The sequence below is a fragment of the Antrostomus carolinensis genome, unplaced genomic scaffold, assembly GCF_000700745.2.
Source record: "Antrostomus carolinensis isolate BGI_N321 unplaced genomic scaffold, ASM70074v2 scaffold51918, whole genome shotgun sequence".
Lineage (NCBI taxonomy): Eukaryota > Metazoa > Chordata > Aves > Caprimulgiformes > Caprimulgidae > Antrostomus > Antrostomus carolinensis.
In genome coordinates, this window is record NW_010333382.1 from 35,066 (window position 1) to 44,467 (window position 9,402).

Sequence of the window (9,402 nt, forward strand, 5' to 3'; positions counted from 1 at the left end):
GCCATTGACTTCAACAGAAGCAAAACTGAATCTCTAATGAATTAGCCACTGACAGGTTATTTTATACTAGACAAAAGGGAGCTCTGCGCTTTCTGGTCAACAAATGGAAATGAACAGTACATATGATAAATGTGGCAAAGAAGACCCCTAAAAATACTTCGTGGAAAAATCCAGCTATGACTGTGGTTCTAATTTGTGAAAACTTTTGATTTATCTTACTCTGATTTCATAAGCAGAACTCTCTGGTCTCAGCAGTCATAGTCAGACTTGAAAGTTAATCTCAAAACTAACACTGAAGCCGGTATTCTACAAAACTTCTAGGCCCTGAGAAGCCAGAGTGCCAATTCAGAGAAACGATTTTAGGGGTAGCTGGAAGTGAATGAAGAGTGAAAGCTGGATCTGTCTTCTTGCTCTGCCTTTTATTTGTTGATGGGGAATTACCCCATGGAGTATTTCCTTGGACTTTTATTTTTTTCTTAGGTGTCACTTGTCTCTTAGCATATGCAGGGTTCATCACCTGCCTTTGTGAAATACTGTCAGTGTCCCAGGCAGACAGAAGGCAGGGCTTCCTTACTGTCACGGCTCCAGTATAGGTGGTGGCTGTAGACCAGGTAGATTTGGTGTGTTTAGGACTCATTGCAACAGCTGTTGTACACATGGTAGATTTTCATCATCACGTTTCCCAGTCTGGGCCTGTATGGCTGCTGCAGAGGTGCCTTAGCCAAAAGAACACTGCAGTCAATGGACACTTTTCTGTGTCTTATAATGATAATGATGTGTCTTATAATGATAATGATAGCCTCCTTATCTCATGGGCACCAGGGAACAATGTAGGCTAGAGCAGCGTTCATACTGCTGCGGAGCTGGGGAGAAAAAACGACTTCCTGATTGGTTTTTGGAATTTGTTTCAAGCAGTTGAGTTTGTCTAGCCCCTGGGAATGCTTGAGGTTTGTTTTTTTAAAAATAATTTCCAAGGGAGTTTTGATCTACTTCTTGTTTTGCAAATATGCCTTTCAGTATATTTACTTCATTCATTTTACTACTTTGCCACAGAAAAAGGGAAGGAAAATTTTAAATATGTATAGAAAAGAGGGTATGATATGAAGCATAAACTTTTTTCGAAACATGTTTGTTATGACTTGCCTTGCAGTGTGAACTAGTACTCACACAGTCACTAGTTAGATAGCAAGATAATAGTGTGGATCTGCATTTTTCCTGTACTGTGCACAGTCAGGTCAGACCAGAAGATCTGAGCCAGGAGATCTGGCTGGGACAATAAATTGTTAAGACAGCTTTTTTATTGCATCATCTTACTATAACTAAACACATTAAAAAAAAAAAGAACTGTGAAAGGTCATTTTAAAATTAAAAATATAATAATTCTCATCCCCAGTTTTATGTAGGGTTTTTAATCATGACCTCAAGAAGTGTTTTTATGAGAGGTCTGTTGGTAGGGTGCTGATGGAGGTCTAGTCACAACTTTAGATCCCAGAACCTCCCAAGAAAGGTGAACATTTATTGCACATTAGAACATTTTAGATCAATGGGCTTTTATCTTTCTAAATTGGTGCACACCTACCTGTGCATTTTTCCCATGGGAGTGTGGAGGTCATTTAAGATGTTTCACAGAAGTAGATTCCTGTATAGCATAAATAAACTTGCTCTTCTTAGCTGCCTTTCACAGGCCTCTTGCTAATAGTTCCCAGGTCTTCCATGGACCATAGATCAAAAACTGCCTCGAGTTTAGATTATTCAGCAGAGAGATTCTTTACCAGCTAATGCACTTTTCCTTTCTGGCTCATCTGCATTAGCTCAATGCCACAATGTTTAGGCTTCAGGCTCTGTAAGGGAATGTCTAATCAAAATAATAATAATAATTGATTCTCAAAAGAGTTTTCAAAACCTACATTTTTGGCTTCAACAAATTGCCCATATTAGGAACATACATCTATATTACAGAGCAGCACAAGGAGGGCCTTGACTCAGCTCAGCACTTCAGAATACACTTAAAATATGCTCAACTTCAGCTTCTAAGTGATTTGCTCACTTGGGACCAAAGAGTATGATCCTGTCCATGGCTGAACCAAAGGGAATCTTGCCATGTGCTTGAATTGGAGAAGGACTGGCCCCATGGGCCATATGTTTATTGCTAAATCTTACAGATGTACCTATTAAACTGTAACTAACTATGGCTTTGTACTTTTTGTTTGTCAAAGTTTGACCTATTCTGCTAATTTTGCATTCTTTAAAATGCCAAATACTGGTCTGGCTAATAGCTGATTCACCTCAGAATCCTTTTCTTGAGCATTCTGTGGATAAATTATCTGACTTCCACCCTCTTATCTTCAATACCTACACTTCCACTGCAAGTTGACAAAGGTGAAGGAAAACTTTCAGTGGTACCTCTGATTTAGTATGCTGAAACCCATAACTTTAGGGTCAGATGCCTAGATGCTTTATTCTGGGCCATTGGTGGTTCTGGAAGTTTTGTTTATGGACGGTTTCTGTGTCCTTAGTTGTCTGTGTCTAGCACCATCACGAGTATATTACCAGTTCCTTCTGTGATGTGCTTCACTGAAGACCAAACCCAGCTAAGTTCTGAGAACATTCAGTCATTGCTAAAACTTCTAACTGAGAGTGCTGTGCACCTTGCAAGATTGTGGCCAGAATACTAAACAGTTATATTCATTTACTTCTGAAAATAAATTTTCCTGCTCTACTTTCAGCTTGTTTTTAAGAAGTGCTTTATGGCATTATTGAAAGTATTTTGGTGTTTTTTAATGGAGAATTATTAAGGTGTAGCTAATACTTTGAAAACATTTGTGCTGGACAAAATAAGAGTGTTCTCCCGGACAGCATGCTTTACTGGGAGGTTGGTCTCTGATTCATTTTTTTGGCTTGGAGATTGAATCACACTCTCACTAAGCTGGTGAAAAAAAACTCACATTGATTCAGTGAAAGTAAACTCAGGTCCTCAGCAAAGTGTCTTCAGGCTTTAAACTCAGCATCTTGAAGCAGTTCAGAGTAAATTTCTCAGCTTTGCAGTAGAACAGGCTGCATCAGCCTTAGCTGACCTTGGCTCCAGTGTGATTTTCACCTCATGAATGCCATAATGCTCCTGGAAAGCCAAGAATAGACATCAAAGACAGGAAGCTAATAGTCCTGGTCATAAATTTCTTTGGCAATTCAGTCCACCTTTTCCGGAGCTCAAGACAGTTCCACATCCTTCACTACCTTCCTCTGTGCTTCAAGGTAGCCATGTAGCTGTTCTATTTCTTTAAATAAAGCAGTTTAGGTTATTTTTCCTCATTTTCTCACAGCATAGAGAGAACACTCTTGAATTCCCTATTTTTTTCATGCTCTTTTCTCTAGCTTCAGAAGTACTTTGAAAAGAGATCACTCTTTTCCATAATTTAATCAAAAACGCTCCCTCTTCACTGAGAAGTGGCTTTTACATAATTTCAGCCATTGTTTATTGCTGCCGTGCAAGTCAGCTGCCAGCACACCTCGCATTGGCCCATGGCCACACCAGCCATTATCTCACATCTAGACCCAGAATTGTCAGATGTTGCCTGTCCTTTAACCAAGCAAAGTTGAAAAATCAGATTGACCAAAAATGTTCTGAAGTTTAATCTGAATTTTGCAGCTGGCATCCTTTCTTTTTAAAAACACCCAAGACTGGCACCAGAACTTGTGGTTATAGAAGCAGTCCCATTAATGATTATTGGGCGCCACTGGGGTCACTGAAAGTGCAATATTGCAAGCATGGTGAGATGATGTCAGGTGATGTCAGCCAGTTCATTGGGGTTTTTTTACCCTAATTGTTGTTCCTGATAACATGCTAACAACAAAAATGATGTCAAATCTGATGACCACCCTTCCCAAAGCAGGTCATACAGGAACAGAAATATTAGTTTCTAGTGGTACATTATGTTTTCTGTTGGTCAGGAATATGCCCTAGTAACTTGATTCACAGCAGTGAGCAATGAAGGGACAAATTTCAGCAAAGTCCATGTTTTACAGGAGGTAGTTCTAGTCATTTTTAGAAACAAAGAAATACAAAATGGTATATATTTTTAAGGACATGTTAGAAAAAGTTTCACCTTCTGTTGTGTTGTGTGTGTCCCCTCTCCTTCCCCCTCTTTCTTTAAAGATTTGTGTGTATGTGAAACCTTTTGAGTGGAAGGAGTGTTTGCACTGTGGATATCCCTGCTTAGAGGCAGAAGTTAATTCAGATGGCTCGAGGCCTGTATTTTTCCGATTCTCAGATCCCTTTTAACATCTGAACTCTGAGACTGATGGAAAATTATTATTGAAATTAAAAGAAATAGCTGTTTGTGAGAGACCGCAGACCTGGCTCTCTATAGGGGTCAGCGAGCTGTGCAGTGTACTTTCATAGTGTCTTCTGTCTTCTAGAGAATGACGGGAAGCCTGAGCATTGTGGTTTGCCCCAGTGAAGCCTTAAGTCGGGCATAAATGCAGCTCTCTATTTTTCTCACACATAGAGGAAGAAAAGATAAAGGTTAATGTTGGTGTTTTTATGAGGTCACTGCTGGTTTTGATCAAGGAAGTAACGCTGCTATGGCTTTGAGGCTTTCCTGGGCTATTGTTTAATTATGTCCAGTGTATCCTTACACAGACTATTTGATTACGCTATTACTTCTTCCAGAATTTATCTTTCAGAATGCCTCCTAACTAACATGCACCAAATTTACAGCATACAAAACTAGCTTTCAAAAGGAGGGGCTTAGAGTTCATTAAAAATCTGTCACTAACCACTAAGTTAATATTGTTCATCAAAGGCAAAATATTCTAAATATTAGAACGCTGATAAAGTTTGTATGTTAAGCTATAGTACTTCAAAAATCTTATGTGGATTCATTAAGTGTTAAATCTTTGAAAGGTTAAAATCCACTCTGTGTGAACTGTTGCTTGGTGTTTCTGTCACGTGAATGTTTCTGGAGGACACTTGACCAAGCAAAGAAAATGTTCCAAAAAGGGTATTTAAAAAAATAATCTTGTTTTAGTAGTTTATTTTGTAATCTCAACTGGTATGCACAAGGAACACCCAATTCTTCCCCTCAAACTATGAACAGAGGTTTTGCTGATGTTATTTATACTAAACCATCAGCAGACACAGTGAGCGCAGCTATGTTGTCTCATACCTGGTGACGATCTGGACTTCTCTTTCTCTCTGAACCACGGATGCAGTGTGACAGAGGAACGAGCCACCACTGAAAAGCCAATACCACAGTTACTAATTAGCAGTCATTGGTGCCATGTGAGATGATAAATGTTTGCTCCCATATTTAGTATCTCCCTGATGTAGCTTTGTGGCAGATGTTATGATGACTTCTGCAGTACAGGATGCAAGGAATTAATAGATCTGTTGAAAATATAGGGAAAATACCTGTGCAGTTGATTTTGGGAGAGAGAAGATGGAAAATGCTCAGGGATTTTTTTATACTCCCATGATGATAAATTGATTGTACTGAGGATGGGATCAAGCTCTTTCTGCAGAGTACACTGTCTTTATTTTTCAATATCTACTTTGTCAGAGATTTATCAGAAAGCTTATTTGCCTTTTAAATCCCACATAGCCCCCTTACCTGCAATTTAAACAGGATTTCAGTGGTGCATTGGACCTGCTGAGGGTGTACCATGCCCTTAGGTTGGGTATTTACCTAGTAACAATATTGTCTTGACTATGCGGGTCTAAAAGTGCAGAGGAGACTTGGGTAGAGTGGCAGGACAAAGGCAATGGGTAGAACTGTGCTGTGTTTCTTGTGCATAGGGTGTAATTATCACAAAACTAAGAGGACTCAGGATAGACACTGTGGACGTTAACTTTGTCCCCTTTTTTTTGGTGATACTGTTCATTATTAATATAAAAATACTGGACAACAGAGAAACCTAGTACCAGTCTAGGAGAAAACAAATGGAAAACTGCACAGTATATTGTACTGATGTAAGTAGAACTATCTGCATATAATGTGATTTTATTTATTGTTGTTTTTGTGTAGAGGAGACTGCGTATTCATGACTGTGGATATAACCTTTGTTTATTTGTGTAATGTATTTTATTTCTTTCATGACTTGGTCATTTAAAATATCTACATTCACTGATGTCCTTTGACTTTTTGTTCTGTGCATTTTCTTTCACACATTTTAAAAATGCAAGGATATCACATAACCTAAATTGTAACAAAATGTTTCCATTAAAGACATAGGAATATGTTATCACCTTTTTCTGTGGTGTCTTTTGTCAACTGTTTACTACATTCTTGCTCTGTTTCATATAGAGGGTACTATCAGATGGTATAGAGTTAATAACAGGTGGGTTATTCTGGGTCTAAAACACCATATAAACCCTTGATTTTAATAATGCTTAGCAACTGATTGCATCAGGAATCAAACTAACCTTTCTTTGGGAAGAAAATTCCCCCTGGTATTTTTAGGTCTGGGAAAGGTTTTAACCAGTACTATTTATTCTCAGTCCTCCAGAAATGCAATTAAATGGGAACCAAATTATTTTAATACATTGGAACTTTAACTAGTATGCATTAATTTTTGTAGCCTGTAGAGAGGCAAGGCTCACACATTTTACTAAGCTGCAAGTTCATTTCTTTGCAGCAATCTTATCAAATTGGGGGAATGTAATTCTGTTTCTTTCCTGTGCTTTTAAATACAATCTTCAAATTATCCTGTTTTGTCTAGCCTTCTGCTTTCTGTGTGCATGTGTCTGTGGTAGCAGTGTTGCCAAATTTAAGATTTGTGCTTGAGAGTATGCCAGACCTTTATAATCTAAAATAACTTGGAAATGAGTATGAGGAAGAAATACCTGATCACAATCGTATCAAAACTACAAGTACTAAGAATTCACCAGAGAGCTGATAGAGAGATGGAAATATTCTCTGGGTTAACTATGGACCTGAAATCTTTCTGCAGCCCAGGAAAGAAAAATGCAAAGAGTAAAAATACAAGTTTGGAGAGGCCCATTCATTTAGGGGAGGGTTGAACTACTTTCCTAGTCACAATGCCTTTCCCTGGTAAATCTCTAAACTTGTCACTAAATTTAATTAACTCAATACTTTCAACAAGAAAATTAATATTACTAGTTTGTACAGCTGATTAAAGTTGCGAAGAGATTAAGTTGCTGAAATTGTAGAAGATATTCCAAATTATGTTAGAATTGGGATGATTTTAAAGCTGCCTCCTCAGAGATACACTTCTAATGGTATGAATGTTGTACAGATAAACATTACTCTTTCTCTTGCTTTTGCCTGATAGTTATGCTCTTACAACTTCATCCCATTGCAAATAAGTCCTCTGGAATTACGTAGTGATTTTCCAGTATTTCTGTATAAAGCATTGTAGAAAACATTGTACAAGTAGTGTTTTGTGTTCCTGATAACTGCAATAATCATTAAAGGTGTTTTGTAATCTTTTCAAAAGTGCACATTTTACATGACTCATCTCCAGTCTCTTCTAGCAATTTAAGATTCTAGTCAGGGTAAACTAAAGATTAGTTTACTGATGTTTACTAATATTCTAAGTTTGCTAGAACTAAGATCAATAATGATACTCGCTCTACTGCTGCTCTATTCTAGGGATATATTGTCAGAGAAGACAGCAGGAGAAACTTTTGACATCTTGCCTTCATTGACTGCAATGGAAAAAAATCTTATCAGCTTCAATAGAATAAAGTTTTCATTTAGGATTGGGAATATGGCATGAGAGATTATTGACTGAATTTATCTTTAGTATACAACCCTCAGGCTATTAGTGCATTTCCAACATGTCATTACCTTCAGAGTGGCAGGACTTTCTTCCACCGTCAGTAGATTTTTTTTTTCCTTTTTTAATAGCTTATCCTTCAAAATGAATGCATGAGATAAGGTGTGATGAATTGTGTACATGTAGACTTATGTCAATATTTATGAAGTAGTTGATCCCAATGTGTCTGGTATTTTTTTGTCAGTATCAGCCAGTCTAACAGGTAAAAATTTGATTTGGTGAAATTACGGCAATTGATCTTCAGTGGTAGCAACTTCTGGATATCATTCTAGATATCCTGTAACCTAACTGGACACATTTTTGTGGCTTTCTTAGGAAACTATTTCTTGAGGAACATTCATCACATTTCTGAAAAATTATGGTGGCATTTGAGCCAAATCTTGGTCTTGAACCTCAGCCAATGTTTTCTTGAGTTGAAAGGGCACTGCCAATAAAAATAATTGTACAACTGACTGAACCTCTTTTGTGGCCTCCTAGGAAAATCCATAATTTACAGCCTGTAATGCCAAAAAGGGTCTCCCGTGTACATATGCTACTCTTGGTAAATTTTCCTGAGTCATCTTAGGGTTGATTTGATGTTCTTCAGTATTCTGCCTCAGGAAAAGAAAAAAAATAAAAAAAAAAATAAAAGAAGTATTTCCCTTTCTATAAGTAATTACTCTATCCAGCTATTTGTTCTGGCAGTGCCATAGCTTGTCACCAGTGTCTGTTACTTCTTGATGCTGCCATTCAATTTACACAATAAACTCTGTCTTTCAGATTTTAGATACATACATATATATATAGTTCAGAAACTAGCTGATGGCAAAAATTGTAACCATGGATTTATGTTTGGCCAGGACACCAGGGGACATAGGAAGCTCATGTCTGTGGAAGCCCTGTTCTTCTCCCACCTATATTTCTATAGTACCAAAGCAGTTTCCCCAGCCTACTCTATTGCTAGTACTCACTGTGCCAACAGCCACCAAAGACCTACTACTACTGTGCTGTCTAAGAGCCAGCAAGCTTAACAACAGGTTATTTCTGCTTCTGTCTCCCTTTTGGGGTTTAGCAGGCTAATAGCAAGCTTCAACCATACAAAACCTACAAGAGAAGACATGCTTGTGCCTCTTCCTCCCTCCTCTTGCCTGGTGTTAGAGTAGTAGTGGTGGGATGGGGAAATTCAGTGTCCTGGATTTGGATTGGGGATCTACTGTGCCCCGGTGAGGCCACATCTGGAGCACTGCGTCCAGTTCTGGGCTCCCCAGTTGAAGAGGGACAGGGATCTTCTGGAGAGAGTCCAGCGGAGGCCACAAAGATGATGAGGGGCCTGGAGCATCTGCCATATGAGGAGAGGCTGAGAGACCTGGGACTCTTCAGCCTGGAGGAGAGAAGACTGAGAAGGGATCTTATCAATGTCTATAAATATCTGAAATGTGGGGGCCACATGGATGGGGCCGGGCTCTTTTTGGTGGTGGCTGGTGACAGGACAAGGGGCAATGGGCAAAAACTGGAACACTGGAAGTTCCAGACAAACTTACGGAAAAATTTCTTTACTGTGAGGGTGATGCAGCATTGGAACAGGCTGTCCAGAGAGGTTGTGGAGTCTCCTTTGCTGGAGGTATT